Source organism: Oryx dammah, unplaced genomic scaffold, assembly GCF_014754425.2.
Source record: "Oryx dammah isolate SB20612 unplaced genomic scaffold, SCBI_Odam_1.1 HiC_scaffold_11150, whole genome shotgun sequence".
NCBI lineage: Eukaryota > Metazoa > Chordata > Mammalia > Artiodactyla > Bovidae > Oryx > Oryx dammah.
The window spans coordinates 1,501,714-1,520,841 of NW_024080543.1; the positions used below are offsets into that span (position 1 = coordinate 1,501,714).

General features: G+C 40.1%; 3 long non-coding RNA genes across 4 annotated transcripts in view; 2 read left to right on the plus strand and 1 right to left on the minus strand.

Annotated features, from left to right (window-relative positions):
- Positions 1-12,629, plus strand: part of LOC120860638 — a 25,111-nt gene extending 12,482 nt beyond the window's left edge. Inside the window, exon 2 of the long non-coding RNA XR_005720383.1 lies at positions 11,297-12,629. This is a non-coding gene — a long non-coding RNA (uncharacterized LOC120860638). The remainder of the gene's footprint in view (positions 1-11,296) is intronic.
- Positions 1-15,365, minus strand: part of LOC120860639 — a 24,746-nt gene extending 9,381 nt beyond the window's left edge. The window contains exon 1 of the long non-coding RNA XR_005720384.1: positions 14,991-15,365. This is a non-coding gene — a long non-coding RNA (uncharacterized LOC120860639). The remainder of the gene's footprint in view (positions 1-14,990) is intronic.
- On the plus strand, positions 7-11,002 carry LOC120860634. Of its 2 annotated transcripts, XR_005720380.1 has the most exons (5): positions 7-105; positions 1,057-1,130; positions 1,561-1,667; positions 3,304-3,440; positions 5,544-11,002. It is a non-coding gene; the product is annotated as an uncharacterized LOC120860634 (long non-coding RNA). The 2 variants fall into 2 exon arrangements; XR_005720379.1 differs by lacking the exon at positions 1,057-1,130.
- Positions 15,366-19,128: the final 3,763 nt, after the last annotated feature.

A 19,128-nucleotide genomic window follows, 5' to 3' on the forward strand; every position in this document is an offset into this window, starting at 1 on the left:
GTGCTCTCAGGGCTCGCCATTGCAGCTGGGAATGCTCATTTCGTGGGCTCCTGGGTCTCCGCCGATCGGCATCCAGCGAGCAGAGCGGAGGGGCGTGGACCACAGGTAAGGGAACTGGGACTCGGCGGAGCAGGGAACCACGTATTCCGCCCTCTTTGTTTGCACAGTCTCGGAGCCCACTAACATGGCGGTCGCAGAAAAGCCTGCCTTTGGGGTCAAGGCTTTTACCGCTTTACCCCTGCGCATAAAGCTCAGACCCGCGCGCTTTTCCCAAGCAGCCTAGTGTATTGCTTCCTACAGGTCTGGAGAGGATAACAGGCAGGAAGGCCAGGGGTCTCCAGACGGAGAAAATAGACTGCAAGTGTCAGACGTTTTTTTTTCCTCTCTCTTAAGAGGCAGGAGGAGACAAACAGGTGTTGCATTTTTTTCTCCATCTTGATACAAATTTAAAAGGTTTCTCTGAAAATTCTGTGTTACCATGACGACTCCTGGCTCCACCTGAATTTAACCTTTCTCAAACCTTGAGCTAAGCAATGCATTTTTTTTAATGGACATGTTTGTCTTAAGGTACATTAATGTACTATGTATTTACCCAAGACTCTGTCTTCAGGTCAGTTCCCCTTAAAGGCTCAGAAACGACTTGACAAACCAGTATGTTTTACTCATACCTTGTTCTCTTAATCTATGTGAATGAAACTATATATTTGCTTGGAAATCTGCCTTTCTTCAAGATTCATGTCCATCATTTTATGGCCTGGGATGACTCACCTGCTGCCAATGTTATCTCAATGCATGCTGTGGGTGAGGGGCCTGGTGCCATTCTCTGAGACATTGTCTTTCTTTCATTAGCAGACTGCTAGTGGCTGTACAACATCTGGCTAAAGACTAGCAGGGAGTACTCTTTCTTCCCCCTTCTGATATCTACATCAGCAGCTTTCTCTATCTCTTTTATACTTTAATACAACTTTTCAACACAAAACCTCTGAGCCATCAAGCTTTTGTGGTTTAGCAACCGCCTTTCAGCCTTTTGTAATTCATATTGAATCTTCATTTCAGATTGAAGATGCATTCCATGGTATTGCCAACTGAAGTCTTTTCATCGCTGTGGAGTATCTGTCCATGTCTTTAGGGTATTTTTCAGCAATCATGTATAATTTCCAGTGTGCCAGTCTTGTCATCCTCATTACATCCATGGCAAAGTCTTTTATTCATGTTGACATGATTGAAAGGGAATTGTTTGTTTAAATTCCTGTTCAGATTGTTATTTGCTAGTGTATACAGATAACACTGTGTCATCATTCATTTTTATCAGTTTGGACAGCTTGATCGTTGTCTTTAGTTTCTTTCATTACTCATAATGTAAGATGACCATGGCTCATATATGTACAGTCTCACCCCTAGTCTCAGTCATTTCTGCAAAGAATGGTCCTATTTTTTAACATTACATGATTTTTGACTATGCTGGGTCTTTATTGCTAGTTTGTCTAGTTGTAGTGAGCAGAGGCTACCCTCTAGTTGCTGTGCCATGGCTTCTCATTGCAGTGCTTTCTCTGTTTGCAGAACTTGGGCTCTGGAGCATGCAGACTTCAAGAGTTGTTCAAGGGCTTCGTTGCCCCTGGGCGTGTGGAATCTTCTACACAGGGATTGAACCCGTGTTCCCTGCATCGGTAGGCAGATTCTTTACCACCGGGCCATCAGAGACATATTTAAAACATACATGTAGGAGCTCAATATGCTCAGCTGACAATACATGGATATATATACACATGTATTCCAGCTTACCTTTGAACATATTCAGTTAAAGGTAATTTGTGATGATGTCTCCAACCTGATTCACCATGATATGGACATTGTCACCTTTCCTTTTGTTTATCTGTAACCTTGCATTCCAATGGTAAGATACCTGGCTTCCACCACTTGTCATACATAGAATCCAGTGCTTGTCCCACGTGGTTACTGAAAAAAAGCTGTCAGATTGTCTTTCAAAGGGGGCCCTGAGTGCATTGCACCAGTATCTTGAGTATGTTTTTGTATGATAGTTTCCTATCAGTATACCCTCAGTGGCCAGGTGTCTATTTCAATCGTTACCAATTATGAATGGGCTCGTTTGCTCTAGTGTTCTTAGACAATTCGAGTACAGTTTCTTTGTCAGATATGCATTTTTTAGGAAAACAGTTTTATGTATTGTTGGCTGTGTTGCGTCTGTGTGTGTGGGCTTTTCTCTAGTTTTGGTGAGCATGGGCCATAACTAGTGGTGTGCAGGCTTCTCACTACAGTGTCTCCTCTTGTTGCAGGGCACAGGCTCACGGGCTTCAGTGGCTGCAGCATGTGAACTCAGCATCGTGGCTTCCAGGATCTAGAGCACAGGCTCGGCAGTTGTGGCACTCGGGCTCCATAGGATGTGGGATGTTCCCATCCCAGGGATCGCACCTGCATCTCCAGCACTGGCAGGGGGATTCTTTACTATGGAACCACCAGGGCATATTTTAGATTCTAGTTTTCCACACATGTATCTAGTGAAAGAGGCCAGGATCAAGAGGCCTGGCAGCTGGGAATCCTCAGCCACAGCTCTGGTGTGCTATCAAAAGCTCTGGGGCCTTTGGTGAGTACCTCAGCTTCCCTGGGACTGTTTCCTCCCCTCAGAAATGCCCTGCATTTCTTTTGGACTGTAGCCCACCAAGCTCCTCTGTCCCTGGGATTTCTGAGGCCAGAATACTGCAGGTGGTGCCATTTCCTTCTCTGCTGCTGCTGCTGAGTCACTTCAGTCGTGTCTGACTCTGTGCGACCCCGTAGGCGCCGGCCTACCAGGCTCCTCTATCCCTGGGATTCTCCAGGCAAGAACACTGGAGTGGGTTGCCATGTCCTTCTCCAGTGCATGAAAGTGAAAAGTGAAAGTGAAGTCCCTCAGTGAAGTCGTGTCCGACTCTTAGCGACCCCAGGGTTGCAGCCTACCAGGCTCCTCTGTCCATGGGATTCTCCAGGCAATAGTACTGGAGCGGGCTGCCATTGCCTTCTCTGATTTCCTTCTCTACAAGATAGCATTTTGAAGATATTTTCTCTTGGATATTGCTTTAGATGAAGGAAGGGGGATCCCTTCCAGGGCTTGAGAGTGAGTTCTTGTCTGACACTTGGCAATGAGTTGTCTGAGGAGAGGAGTGCTGTCCAAGCGAGAAGCTTTATCGGGAAGGGCTGCCGGGGCGGAGGGCAGGAGGGTGAGGGAAACGGAGAGAACCACTCTGCCACGTGGCTCACAGTCTCAGGTTTTATGATCATTGGGTTAATTTCTGGTCTGTCTCTTGCCAGTCATTCTGAATTGGGATCCTTCTTGAGGGCACACGCATCACTCAGCCGAGATGGATTCCAGCGAAGTGGATCCTGGGAGGTGGGTAGGACCTCTGAACTGGAGCCTCCCATCTCCTTCTGACCTCTCCAGAATTCTGGTTGGTGGTAGCGTGTTCGTTCCTTGTTCCTTAGCAGGACCTCCTGTTGTAAGATGACTCCTGCAAGGGTTTTCTTTTCTCTGTGGCCTGGCAAGGGTGGGTGGTCCGTGGTTCATTTCACAGTTTGTTTTTGGTTCTCTCGAGTAAGGTCCTCCACAGGGTAAATGTATAAAATTATAAGTCAATCTTTTAAATAATTTATATTCGTAATTTGGTAAGTTGGCTTTTGTGTGTGTGTGTTAGACCTGATCGCCAGACCAATGGTCATGTAGATCTTTTGTTGTTTTCTAAACTTTCTATAGTTTTTTAAATGGAATTACCTTGTTGCAAAATTTGTTTATGTTCATATTTTTTAAACAGTTATTTCTTTTTAGTTGATTGATCATTGCTTTCTAATTTTGGTTTGATTTGTCATACATCCACATGAATTAACCACAGGTGTACCTATGTCCTCTTGCTCTTGAATCTCCCTCCCACCTCACACCCATTCCACCTCTCTAGGTGATTACGGAGCCCCAGTTTGAGTTCCCTGAGTCCTACAGCAAATTCCCATTGGTTGTCTATTTACAAATGGTGTACCTGCATCCATGCTGGTCTCTCCACTCATCTCACCCTCTCCGTCTTGTTCCCCACCCTTGTCCGTAAGTCTGTTCTCTACGTCTGCATCTCCATCGCTGCTATGGGAACAGACTCGTCAGTACCATCCTTCTAGATTCCATGTTTTTCTCTCTTTGACTGACTTCCCTGTTTAATACACTCTAGGTTCATCCCCCTCATTAGAACGGATTCAAATGTGTTCCTTCTTATGGCTGCATTCCATACAGGCTCTGATTGTTCCTTAGCCATGGTTTAAGGAGGGTCATGGAGCTCTTCTGCTCCATGTCAGTTTGGGCTTCCAGTCTGAGTGCTCACAACAGAGTTGCTTCTGGGTGAGCCCTCCGAGGTCTGTGAGCGCCGGGCTGCCCGCTCTTCTCTGGCGGCCCGCAGGGGGCGCCAAACGCCCCTCTGAGCCGTGGGCGCAGGACGCTTTGCCTTTAGACTCTGCTCGGTGAGCAGCTGGCTGGCGGGAGCTTTGTCTCAGGACCATCAGGGCTCAGGCTTCTGGATAACAGGGCTGCATCCAGGCTGAGAGGAGCAGGGTTGCCTCAGTGCCCACCAGCAGGGAGGTGCTGCAAGAGCAAAAAAATGAGGACGGAGTAGACTTTTCTGTGTCCAGCTGAGGGCTGACTGGAGGTTAGAGGTCTCAGAGGACTCAGGCGGGAAAGAGCTCCTTGTGCAAAACGGTGGGTTTTTAGTTAGATTTGTGTTAGATGATCTCGAGGATGACCACTGATGTTCTTCCGTGTAGGTGGCCGTTTTTCTGTCACTGTTTCTTGAGAAGACTGTCCTTTCCTCTTTGCTTCTTCCTGGTTTGATTTTCATGAACTGACCATGTACGTGTGGGTTCGTTCCTGGGCTCTCTATTCTCTCCTGGAGTCCATGTGTCTGTGTTCCTGCCAGTTCCTCACGGTGGTGGCCACTACAGCTCCGTGATGTACTTTGAAGTCGTATAGGAAGATGCCTCCAGCTGTGTTCTTCTTTCTCAGAGTCTTTTCGGCCGTTTAAGGTCCTGTTCAATATCAGCAGTCTAATATTAGAAATATTTCTATTTCTGTGAAAAAATGCCATCGAATATTACTTTGTGATTGCAGTCAGTGTATTTGTTGATGACTTTGGTTGGAATGGACCTTTTAATTCCTCATTGTTGCAGTGCGTGAGCGTGGAATAGTTTTCTGTGTATTTGTGTTTTCTTTGGTTTCTTTATCAGTGCTTTCTAGTTTTCTGACGACTGGTCTTTTATGTCCTTGATTACGTTTGTTGCTGGCTGTTTTATTGTTTTTGATGCAGTGATAAGTGGGATTTTCTTAATGTTTGTTTCTGCTTGTTATTAGTGTATAGAAACGCAAGTGATGATTTGTCTATTGATTGGGATCGTAAATGGTAATATTTTATTTGATTTTAAATTGATCCGAAATGATTCAGCTTTACTGAATGTAGTCTAACAACTTTTTGTGAAGTTATGTGGAAAACTTTTATTTGTAAAATCTGTTTCTCCTCCAATAGGTCATCCAGAGGACCCAAACCATGGTGGTTCCTAATAGACTTCCCACAGTACTTCTTCATTCCATGTGGACTCCTTCAAGGGCAGTGAGCATCACAGCTTCCCTTGAACTTTGTCTGGGTAAGTCTTGGCCTGTAGAAGAAAGTTTCCTGCCTGTCTACTCTACATTTCTTTTGTGGTATTGATATGGTTGTTTTCAAACATAGTTTCCTTTCCAGTCATTTAAAATGTACAGAAAACGCCTAGCAATGGGAAAAAGTCCTGGCATTTGCCACATCATCTAAAATACTCTATGTGTTTTATCCAAAATGGGTACCTTCTATAGAACCAGCACATAATCTCCAAAATCAGGAAATCATATCCACAGCCCCACTTCCACTTTTAGCAATTGTTCAAGTGTATGAATATATCTTTTTTCCATCCTCGTCCTTTTTTCTTTATTTAGAGTGTTACTGACATTTCCAGTTATTTGGATGGATTGAAAGCAGACATGGTGAATATAGGTTCTGGGTGGCCTTTTCTATATGGATTTTTTTTCACTGAAGTTGGGGTTTTAATGTTTATTTATGTTGTAACATGTATGAATCCTGCATTCTTTTTCCCCCCATAGCAATTAAAAATAAATAATATGCCATTTACCATTTAGATATTGGTAAGCATACAGTGTTGTAGCAGACAACCTTTACTTGTTTCGCAAACCAGTTTAATAATGTGCACCTTGTGCGTGCTTTGGAGAAACTCAGGAAACTGAGTCAGTGACTGAAATGGCCCAAGATATCACCTTAGATACCATCTTCACCTAAAAACAAAACAGGCACTTCCTGGTGGTCCAGTGGCTGAGACCGGACACTCCCAAAGAAGGAGGCTCAGGTCCATTCCCTGATCCGAGAACTAGATCTCCTATGCCACAACGAAGAGTTTGCATGCTGTAGCTAAATATCTGGCTTGCCTCAATGAAGGTCGACCTGGCGCAGCCTAATCAAAAAAGAAACAAATGTTAAAGAAATAAAACCAAAGGAAAGGAAGGGTACGGTTTTTGTACAGATTTACGGCTTAGCTTTCCCTATTGACAGAAAAGAAAAAGTTTCAAAAGACTGTGTCTCATCCTTCTATCTGGCATATAGAGAGGATTCCTTTGAAATGAGATTTCTCCGGTAAATGTGACTCACAGAAGAGCCGTCTTGAACTTGGGTTTCAGAGATGATCATGTGTCCTCAAAAAAAAAAAAAAAAGTTAATTGGGTCCAACGAATTCTCATGCTGAGGTGGTATATTTTGTGGTAGCATTTGCTCCCCTTCACTTTGGATGTATCCCCATTTGTTTTCACTGTCATCTACTGAAGACATCCTGACATTTGAAAGTTTTTAGTTATTACAAGTAGAGCTGTTGTGTATAATCCTGTGATACTTTTTGTCTGGACACGTTTTCAAAGCTGTTTAGTAAGTGCTAGACATATAGTATTCAGGTCACAGGTGAGCCTTGTTTAGCTGTGGAAAAATCCAGCTACGTTTCTCTGTGGCATGTGGGATCTTCCGGGGTGGGTGATCGAACTAGAGTGTCTTGCGTTGTCAGGCAGATTCTTTACCACTGAGCCACCAGAGAAGCTGTGCCCCCCTCTTTTGTTGAGTTTACTGGATCTAATAGGTGTGCAGTGCTACTTCACTGTTATTTTAGTTTGTAATTTCCTCATGATATGTGATTTTGAGTATTTTTGATAGGCTTATTTACCATCTTTATATTTTTGTAGGCCAGGTGTTTAGGTTTATACATTCTTAATGAGAATGTTCTAGATTTTTTGGTATAGTTGGAGTACAATCCTTTATCAGATATGTATTTTATAACTATATTTTTCTGTGGCTTGTGTTTAAGTTTTGTGAATAAGGTTTTTCACAGTTTAAATTTCTAATTTTTTAAAGTTGATGTTATATATGTTTTATATCCTCCTTTGGATAGACTTTAGTGTGTTGTTGTTGTTGTTGTTAAATTTTATAAGCAAAACTGAGGTACTGTAGATACAGTTTTAAGCTAAGCTGAGGTAGCATAGATATAGTTTTGCCTTTTGTCTGTTGAGAAGTTTGAGTGAGTTTGGTGTAAACTGTAAAATTATGTCTACATTCATTTGACTGGATATAGCTTCCAATTATTTGTCTAACTGGTTTTGGAGATACCCCGGGAAGTCAGGTTTTCCAAGGGAAACTGAGGTCCACGAAACACGAACTCTCTTCGATCCGTCGGAATCACTTTCTGCTTTTTCTGACAGATTTGACTTGTTTGGATATCTCATACGAGTGGAATCACAGAACGTTTGTCCTTTTTTTGGTCTGGTTTATTTCACTTCATGTAATGACCATAAGGTTTGTCCACATTGTCGCATTGTCAGAATGACTGACTCTGAAGGGCCGAATCAGATTCCACTGTGTGTATACCACAGTTTGTTTATGGAATGGGCTGCCATGGACACTTAGATTACTTCCGTTTGTTTGCCAGTGTGAATCATGCTGTTGTGAGTATGACTGAAGAAGTATACGTGTTTTCAGCCCCCTTTCCCAAACCTTTTGGGTACATAGCGTGAATTGGAATTGAACTATGTATTTATTCCACGTGTTGGTTTTGCAGTCATTTCTGGAATGTCTTGCAGAGTGGCAGCACCATTTAATGTAATTTTTTGTACGGTGGAATACCGTTGAAGCTTCTGAATATACCCTGTGTTGCATATTCAGTCACCCACCAATAGACACTTGAATGAGTTCTACCTTTGAGCTATTGTGAATGTCACTATGAATATGTGTGTACCAGTTTTTGTTTGAATTATTAACAAATACATTACTATATATGAAAGAAGCCACAAGGACTTCCTGTACAGTTTAGGAAACTATTGAATATCTTATGATCATGTATAATGGAAGAGACTCTCAAAAGGAATATATGAAAAAGACACAGTAACCATGATAATTATCATGCCAACACTATGAGTTATCATAGCGCTACTCAACGTGCCTTTATACATGCCACTAAAATATTCACATCTGTAAGTATATTATTAAAAAATTACATAAAAAATCAAGAAATCAGACAGAGAATAAATACACTTCCTGTCATTGCTCATCATCACTTATACGCTAATACTACCTGTAACGCTCATTGTATTAGTGCTGGACTAGGCATTGACATTCTTGTAAACCAAGAGATTGTGAAGGTGTAAGGAAGTATAACTTATTGAATTCCTTAATGAAGGATTATAGAACTCTATGTCCATGAAGTGAATGAAAGTCCGTTTCATTGAGCCACATTCTTACTAGAGCGATGAGCTTGCACCCCACCCAACGTTAGTTCCCAATGAAATCCTGCAGTCCTCTGGCCTCCATGTCTGCTTCCTGCTATCGAGAAAGAACAGATGAGGAAGTCCTGATAAAACCGATGCTATTTTTCTTTTTCTGATTTGTATTTTATCGCAGGGCTTGGCAAAAAGAGGGCCTAACCTGTTTTTAGAGTTCCATCCCAAGGGTTCCTCTGGCATGTTACGTATGTTGAGAAACTGCTGATTATTTTCAACAAAAGACAATGATCTGCACTTCACTATCTGTTGCTTGAGCTGGAATAGCAGGCATCCTTTGAAGTGCAGTCCTTCATGCTGAAGTAGGCATCCCTGAAGCAATAGCTTCCCATGCATTGGTAATAATTTTTCAGTTATACCCATCATCACTGGAGGAACTGACTCATCCCAGTAATAACAAGAGTACCCAGTATAACAGTTCCTTGACTTACGAGTACTTCCTATGAGTACCCTTATGAGAACTTCTTCCAATGTTGTTTCTCCTCCTTTGGTCACGAACAGTAGAAGCTGACGGCAGCGGTCCTTGAAATGTATGTCGCTTCCCAGGTGGCACAGTCGGTAAATAATCTACCTACCAGCGCAGGAGGTGGAAGCGATGTGGGTTTGATCCCCGGTTCAGGAAGATAACAATTCATACACATGTTTTATGTGAACAAGTTTGATACTCATGAGTTTTTTTCTTCTGTATCCAGAAAAACAAATGCTCTTCAAGGACACTCAAAGAACCCTGATTTTGAAAATCAGATCTGTATTGTGAGCAGTGCTTAGATATCCATGAGTCGAAGCATAGGATTATGCCTATCATCCTCGTATTTCCCTCAGTGAAATATGTTGAGGAAAGCTCTTCATTCATGGTCTAGATTCACAAAGAAGCTAAATAGCATTCATCCTTTACATGGACAACTGTGAATTTAAATCTCCAGTGAATCCTGTGTGACAACCACACATACCAACATGAGTTATTAGTACTATATCAATATTTTTAGTCCTATTGTATTTCAACTAAAAAACTCAATACATAATTGTACATGAACTCAAGACATAAAATCAGTGCAAATACAAAATGTTCCATCCTCTGAGAAAGGGAGAACAAAATCTGTGCTTAGCCTATTGCATTTTTATGTATTAGATCCTTAAGGAGTTTATTCACCGCACCCAACGAATGATTCACAAATCTTCAGAGAAGAAAGGATCATTTCTCTTTCACAATGAGTAGTTCAACTCTTGTCAAAGCAGTGTCATAAGTGAGTCTAATTTTGTGTGAGACCATGAAAACTCAGTGTTTTCATGATGCTTGTGCTTATGACGGGAGGAGGTCTGAGAAGGCGCTTCTGAAGGTTTATTCATACCAGTCGTTCTCATATGTATCGCGTCTTTAAAGGTTGAATCACTGAGGTGTCGTTTCTCCACTTGTACTAGGCTGAGTAGCAACACGCCCTTTGTCCCTGAGTGCGGTAGACGTGTTCCCAACCTGTCTGTCTTCTGTCCTCTGGAGTATGTATCGCTCGAGCTCTCCACAGCCTAGTAGATGGAAATCGTCAGGATATTCTGGACACCCTTTTTATTTCAGTCTGTTCAGGAGGTTTCAACGGCTGCAAACCTCTGGATTTTACAAAGCACTTTTAACAACCTCAGATGCAGGATACAAGTCAACACTTGTGACAGCCACGGGCTTCCATGCCCTATACGTGATTGTTGGCTTTGCTTTCATAATCATCCTGTTTGTTATACCAACTAAGATGTCACTGTATTTTTTTATTATCATTTTCTCTTGGATGGTTTTTAGATCTATTATGGATTTTCCTATATATCTTCACTTCTTGGTGAGGGTCTTATGTTAGTAGTAGTTACTACAACTGACTTCCTGTCAGTTAGCTGTGGCAGAATAGAAAAAAGAATGACAAACTGTATATTATGAATATTATGTATATTATTCATTTTATCGTTTGCAGTCATCCAATTCCAAGTTCCTGAAATAAACATTCAGAAAAATCACATCCTTTTGAGTGTCCATTTGACTGAATAGGAGCACGGAAATGTTATTCCATAAAATTGTTTACAGTTTCCATTACGTTTCTCCTGTTTGATGTGGATATCAGCCTTTGGTTCTCTCAATAGCTTTGCAAGAAAAAAATTAATTAGAGCTCCTATGGTAATTTTACTGTTCGCAATAAGTATAGCATAAAGTGAACACAGAAGAGGTTAGAGTAGACCAAATATGAAAGTTAGTTTGAAAGAAAACATAGTGTTGAACGTTTACATTAGGAATATAGTGATGAAGTTCCTTTATTATTATTCTATCCTTTCAGTTTCTTTCGCAGGGGTGTTCATGTACAGATTCCAGTACTATGGCTAGAGTGAATAATAGGATCATTATTCTGGAGAGCAACTCTACTAAGTCTTAACGTTCATGTCACTCAGGTTTTTTAATCCCTATTATGTTCGTCGTGTTTGTCGTTTGTGAAGCCACATAAGTTGCATTCATTCAGGCAATAGTATCAAACAGCTAGGGCATCCATTATAGATGTGAATCGATATAGAATGTGAATCCATTTCCCCGTGAGAAGTTATTATTGAAGGTATTCTATGAATGCCAGTAACAAAGCTGTGCAGAAATAATACCATGTTTATGAAGAAAACAAGATTTACTCATTTGTTTTCCTATTCTATTTCTTTTAAACCGATTTAATGACAACAGGCTTCACTTTTCATTCACTTGTATGACTATCAGGAGTTTGACCAGGTTGAAGAAGATGACTCGTTTGTAGTCTTCCTTATCAGCTCATCCCATCTACTAGCTTTAAAATCATTTAGTACAGAGCTCACCGTCTAGGTGTTCAGTGTTCAGTTTGCTTATCATGCAGGATCCTTTTAAAAGTAAAAGCATGTCTGTATGAGTTAGAGCTCCGATCCCAACAGTCCATGTAGAAGCTTCCCCTGAGAAATGTATCGTTTTTGCACCAATGCTCCTGAAATGTGTGAATGTGGTATACCACGCATCACAATAAGTGTAAACAGCTTCCCATGCTACTTATTTGAAACGGCCACTCCTCATGACATTCTCATTCGTTTGAGGACTAAATATAGCCGACTTAGGCTATGTTTGCCAAATAGACTTGGAAATATGCTTCACACAGTCCTTCATCGATGCCAGTTTTCAGATCGAAGAAACCCTTGCTACATGACGGTTGTGAACACGTATACTCATGCTTTGTTTGAGATTTTAAAGTCATTCTTCATTTTTGTTGGAGGAACGGTTCTGTCTGTGCCCCGTGGATCCCCAATCCACCGATGTTCATGTGTCTTGGGGCTTCCCAGGTGGTTCTCGTGGTAAAGAACACACAGAACATGCCGATGCAGGAGACATAGGAGATATGGGTTCGATCCCTGGGGCAGGAAGATATCTCCTGAGGGAGAGCATGGCAACCCACTCCAGTATCCTTGCCTAGAGAATCCCATGGAGAGAGGAGCCTGGTGGGGCCTAGTCCATATGATCCCAAAGAGTTGGACACAATGTAAGTGACTTAGCACAGCACATGACTCATTGGCATAGCGAATATAATGGAGATGACAGAAAAAGAAGCGCCAGCAGGCGAAAGTCAATCTTCATCACTTTTAAACTTTGGAGTTTATTGCGATATTTTACATCCATGTTGGTATGACTTCATAGTTGGAGAGTCAATGCACATGTATTATGTATGATTGTGTTATATGTATGTTGAGGGAAGATATATTTTTATGTGGTTTGACATATGGGTCCCATTTCATTCGTTGGCATATGCATACTCATCACTCATCATCATTTTTTGAAAAGACCATTGGTTTTTTTTATTATTTTTATTTTATTTTATTTTATTTTATTTATTTATTTTTTTACTTTACAATTCTGTATTGGTTTTGGCATACATTGACATGAATCCACCACGGTGAACATGCGTTCCCAAACATGAACCCCCTTCCCCACAACATCTCTCTGGGTCATCCCCGCGTACCAGCCCCAAGCGTGCCATATCCTGCATCGGACATAGACTGGCAATTCGATTCTTACATGATATTATACATGTTTCAATGCCATTCTCCCAAATCATCTCACCCTCTCCCTCTCCCACTGAGTCCAAAAGTCCGCTATACACATCTGTGTCTTTTTTGCTGTCCTGCATACAGGGTCATCATTGCCATCTTTTAAATTCCATATATATGTGTTAGTATACTGTATTGGTGTTTTTCTTTCTGGCTTACTTCACTCTGTATAATCGGCTCCAGTTTCATCCATCTCATCAGAACTGATTCAAATGTATTCTTTTTAACGGCTGAGTAATACTCCATTGTGTATATGTACCACAGCTTTCTTATCCATTCATCTGCCGATGGACATCTAGGTTGTTTCCATGTCCTGGCTATTATAAACAGTTCTGCGATGAACATTGGGGTACATGTGTCTCTTTCAATTCTGGTTTCCTCCATGTGTATGCCTAGCAGTGGGATTGCTGGGTCATAAGGCAGTTCTATTTGCCATTTTTTAAGGAATCTCCACACTGTTCTCCATAGTGGCTGTACTAGTTTGCATTCCCACCAACAGTGTAGGAGGGTTCCCTTCTCTCCACACCCTCTCCAGCATTTATTGCTTGCAGATTTTTGGATCACAGACATTCTAACTGGTGTGAAGTGGTACCTCATTGTGGTTTTGAGTTGCATTTCTCTAATAATGAGTGATGTTGAGCATCTTTTCATGTGTTTGTTAGCCATCCGTATGTCTTCTTTGGAGAAATGTCTATTTAGTTCTTTGGCCCATTTTTTGATTGGGTTATTTTTCTGGAATTGAGCTGCAGGAGTTGCTTGTATATTTTTGAGATTAGTTGTTTGTCAGTTGCTTCATTTGCTATTATTTTCTCCCATTCGGAAGGCTGTCTTTTCACTTTGCTTATATTTTCCTTTGTTGTGCAGAAACTTTTAATTTTAATTAGGTCCCATTTGTTTATTTTTGCTTTTATTTCCAGAATTCTGGGAGGTGGATCATAGAGGATCCTGCTGTGGTTTATGTCGGAGAGTGTTTTGCCTATGTTCTCCTCGAGGAGTTTTATAGTTTCTGGTCTTACATTTAGATCTTTAATCCATTTTGAGTTTATCTTTGTGTGCGGTGTTAGAAAGTGATCTAGTTTCATTCTTTTACAAGTGGTGGACCAGTTTTCCCAGCACCACTTGTTCAAGAGATTGTCTTTACTCCACTGTATATTCTTGCCTCCTTTGTCAAAGATAAGGTGTCCATATGTGTGTGGATTTATCTCTGGGCTTTCTATTTTGTTCCATTGATCTATATTTCTGTCTTTGTGCCAATACCATACTGTCTTGATGACTGTGGCTTTGTAGTATTCCTCCAGTTCCATTCTTCTTTCTCAAGATTGCTTTGGCTATTCGTGGTTTTTTGTATTTCCATACAAATCTTGAAATTATTTGTTCTAGTTCTGTGAAAAATATCACCGGTATCTTGATAGGGATTGCACTGAATTTGTAAATTGCTTTGGGTAATATATGGTATACCACATTCACACATTTCAGTAGCATTGGTGCAAAACCTATACATTTATCAGGGGAAGCTTCTACATGGACTGTTGGGATCAGAGTTCTAACTCATACAGACATACTTTTACTTTTAAAAGGATCCTGCATGATAAGCAAACAAAACACTGGATGAACACCTAGATGGTGAGCTCTGTACTAAATGATTTTAAAGCTAGTAGATGGGATGAGCTGATAACGAAGACTAGAAACGAGTCATCTTCTTCAAATTGGTCAAACTGCTGATAGTCATACAAGTGAATGAAAAGTTAAGCCTCTTGTCATTAAATCGGTTTAAAAGAAATAGAATAATAAAACAAATTAGTAAATTGTGTTTTCTTAATAAACACTGTATTATTTCTGCACAGCTTTGTTACTGGCATTCATAGAATACCTTCAATAATAACTTGTCACGGTGAAACGGATTCACATTCTATATCGATTCACATCTATAATTGATGCCGCAGCTGTTTGATACTATTGCTTGAACGAATACAACTCATGTGACTTCACAAACTACAAACACTACCAACATAATAGGTATTAAAAAAAAAAAAACCTTGAGTGACATGAGCGTTAAGACTTAGTAGAGTTGCTCTCGAGAATAATGATCCTATTATTCACTCTAGCCATAGTACTGGAATCTGTACATGAACACCCCTGCAAAAGAAACTGAAAGGATAGAATAATAATAAAGGAACTTCATCACTACATTCCTACTGTAAACGTTCAACACTATGTTTTCTTTTAAACTAACTTTCATATTTGGTCTACTCTAACCCTTTCTGTGTTCACTTTATGCTATACTTATTGCTAACAGTAAAATTACCATAAGGAGCTCTAATTAATTTTTTTTTACTTGCAAAGCTAGTGACAGAACCAAAGGCCAATATCCACATCAAACAGGAGAAACGTAATGGACACTGTACAAAAGGTTGTGATTTTTCTGAATGTTTATTTCAGAAACTTGGAATTGGAGACTGCAAACAATAAAACTAATAATATATTGATACATAATATTAATAATATACAGTTGGTCATTCTTTTTTCTATTGCACCACAGCTAACTGACTGGAAGTCAGTTGTAGTAACTACTACTAACATAAGACCCTCACCAAGAAGTGAAGATATATAGGAAAATCCATAATAGATCTAAAAACCACCAAAGATAAAATGATAATAAAAAATACAGTGACATCCTAGTTGGTATAAGAAACAGGATGTTTATGAAAGCAAAGCCCACAGTCATGTATAGGCCATGGAAGCCTGTGGCTGTCGCGAGTGTTGACTTGTATCCTTCATCTGAGGTTGTTAAAAGTGCTTTGTAAAATCCAGAGGTTTGCAGCGGTTGTAACCTCCTGAACAGGCTGAAATAAAAAGGGTTTCCAGAATATCCTGACGATTTCCATCTACTAGGCTGTGGTGAGCTCAAGCAATACATACTCCAGAGGACAGAAGACAGACAGGTTGGGAAGACGTCTACTGCACTCAGGGAGAAAGGGCATGTTGCTACTCAGCCCAGTACAAGTGTAGAAGCAACACCTCAGTGATTCACCCTTTAAAGACTCCATACATATGAGAACGACTGGTATGAATAAACCTTCAGAAGTGCCTTCTCAGACCTCCCATCATAAGCACAAGCATCATGGAAACACTGAGGATTCATGGTCTCACACAAAATTAGACTCACTTATGACTTTGCTTTGAGAAGAGTTGAACTACTCATTGTGAAAGAGAAATGATCCTTTCTTCTCTGAAGATTTGTGAATCATTCGTTGGGTGCGGTGAATATGATACTGAAGGATCTAATACATAAAAATGCAATAGGCAAAGCACAGAGATATTTTTCTCCCTTTCTCAAAGGATGGAACACTTTGTATTTGCACTGATTTTATGTCTTGAGTTCATGTACAATTATGTATTGAGATTTTTAGTTGAAATACAATAGGACTAAAAATATTGATATAATACTAATAACTCATGTTGGTATGTATGGTTGTCACATAGGATTCACAGGAGATTTAAATACTCATAAGGGTACTCATAGGAAGTACTCGTAAGTCAAGGAACCGTTATACTGGCTACTCTCGTTATTACTGGGACAAGTCAGTTCCTCCAATGATGATGGGTATAACTGAAAAATTATTACCAATGCATGGGATGTGATGTCTACATGATAAATGTGTTCCTCTTATACTGTTGCTTCAGGGATGCCTACTTCAGCATGAAGGACTGCACTTCAAGCGATGCCTGCTATTCCAGCTCAAGCAACAGATAGTGAAGTGCAGATCATTGTCCTTTGCTGAAAATAATCAGCAGTTAGTTTGTCAACATATGTGACATGCCAGAGTAACCCTTGGGATGGAACTCTAAAAACAGGTTAGGCCCTCTTTTTGCCAAGCCCTGCGATAAAATACAAATCAAAAAGAGAAAAAGAGCATCGGTTTTGTCAGGTCTTCCTCATCTTTTCTTTCTCGATAGCAGGAAGCAGACATTGAGGCCAGAGGACTGCAGGATTTCATTGGGAACGAACGTTGGGTTGGGTGCAAGCTCATCACTCTAGTAAGAATGTGGCTCAATTAAACAGACTTCTTCATGGACATAGAGTTCTATAATCCTTCATTAAGAAATTCAATAAGTTATACTTCCTTACACCTTCACAATCTCTTGGTTTACAAGAATGTCAATTCCTAGTCCAGCACTTATACAATGAGTGTTACAGGTAGTATTAGCGTATAAATGATGACAAGCAATGACAGGAAGTGTATTTATTCTCTGTTTGAATTCTTGATATTTTATGTAATTTTTTTTATAATATACATACAGATGTGAATATTTTAGTGGCATGTATAAATACACGTTGAGTAGCACTATGATAACTCATAGTGTTGGCACAGTAATGATCACGGTTACTATGTCTTTTTCATATATTCCTTTTGAGAGTCTCTTCCAGTATACATTCTCATAAGATATTCAATAGCTTCCTAAACTGTACAGTAGGTCCTTGTGGCTTCTTTCATATATAGTAATGTATTTGTTAATAATTCAAACAGAAACTGGTACACACATATTCATAGTGACATTCAAGTGTCCATTGGTGGGTGACTGAATATGCAACACAGGGTATATTCAGAAGCTTGAACAGTATTCCACCATACAAAAAAAGTACATTAAATGGTGCTGCCACTCTGCAAGACATCACAGAAATGACTCCGAAACGAACACATGGAATAAATACATAGTTCAATTCCAATTCATGCTATGTACCCAAAAGGTTTGGGAAAGGGGGCTGAAAAACTGTATACTTCTTCAGCCATACTCACAACAGCATGATTCACACTGGCAAACAAACAGAAGTAATCTAAGTGTCCATGGCAGCCCATTCCATAAACAAACTGTGGTATACACACAGTGGAATCTGATTCGGCCCTCCAAAGTCAGTAATTCTGACAATGTGACAATGTGGACAAACCTTATGGTCATTATATTAAGTGAAATAAGCCAGACCAAAAAAAGGACAAACATTCTGTGATTCCACTCGTATGAGATATCCAAACAAGTCAAATCTGCCAGAAAAAGCAGAAAGTGTTTCCGACGGATCGAAGAGAGTTCGTGTTTCGTGGACCCCAGTTTCCCTTGGAAAAACTGACTTCCCATGATATCTCCAAAACCAATTAGACAAATAATTGGAAGCTCTATCCAATCAAATGAATGTAGACATAATTTTAGAGTTTACACCAAACTCACTCAAACTTCTCAACAGACAAAAGGCAAAACTGTATGTATGATACCTCAGCTTTGCTTAAAACTGTATCTACAGTACCTCAGTTTTGCTTATAAAATTTAACAACAACAACAGCACACTAAAGTCTATCCAAAGGAGGATTTAAAACATATATAACATCAACTTAAAAAAATTAGAAATTTAAACTGTGAAAAACCTTATTCACAAAACTTAAACCCAAGCCACAGAAAAATATAGTTATAAAATACATATCTGATAAAGGATTGTACTCCAACAATACCAAAAAATCTAGAACAATCTCATAAAAATGTATAATCCTAAACACCTGGCCTACAAAAATATAAAGATAGCAAATAAGCCTATCAAAAATAATCAAAATCACATATCATTAGGAAATTACAAACTAAAATAACAGTGAAGTAGCACTGCACACCTATTAGATCCAGTAAACTCAACAAAAGAGTGGGGCACAGCTTCTCTGGTGGCTCAGTGGTAAAGAATCTGCCTGACAACGCAAGACACTCTAGTTCGATCACCCACCCCGGAAGATCCCACATGCCACTGAGAAACGTAGCTGGATTTTTCCACAGCTAAACAAGGCTCACCTGTGACCTGAATACTACATGTGTAACACTTACTAAACAGCTTTGAAAACGTGTCCAGACAAAAAGTTTCACACAATTATACACAACAGCTCTACTTGTAATAACTAAAAAATTTCAAATATCGAGATGTCTTCAGTAGATGACTGTGTAAACAAATGGGGATACATCCAAAATGAAGGGGAGCAAATGCTACCACAAAATATACCACCTCAGCATGAGAATTCGTTGGACCAAATTATTATTTTTTTTTAGAGGACGCATGATCATCTCTGAAACCCAAGTTCAAGACGGCTCTTCTGTGAGTCAATTTACCAGAGAAATCTCATTTCAAAGGAATCCTCTCTCTA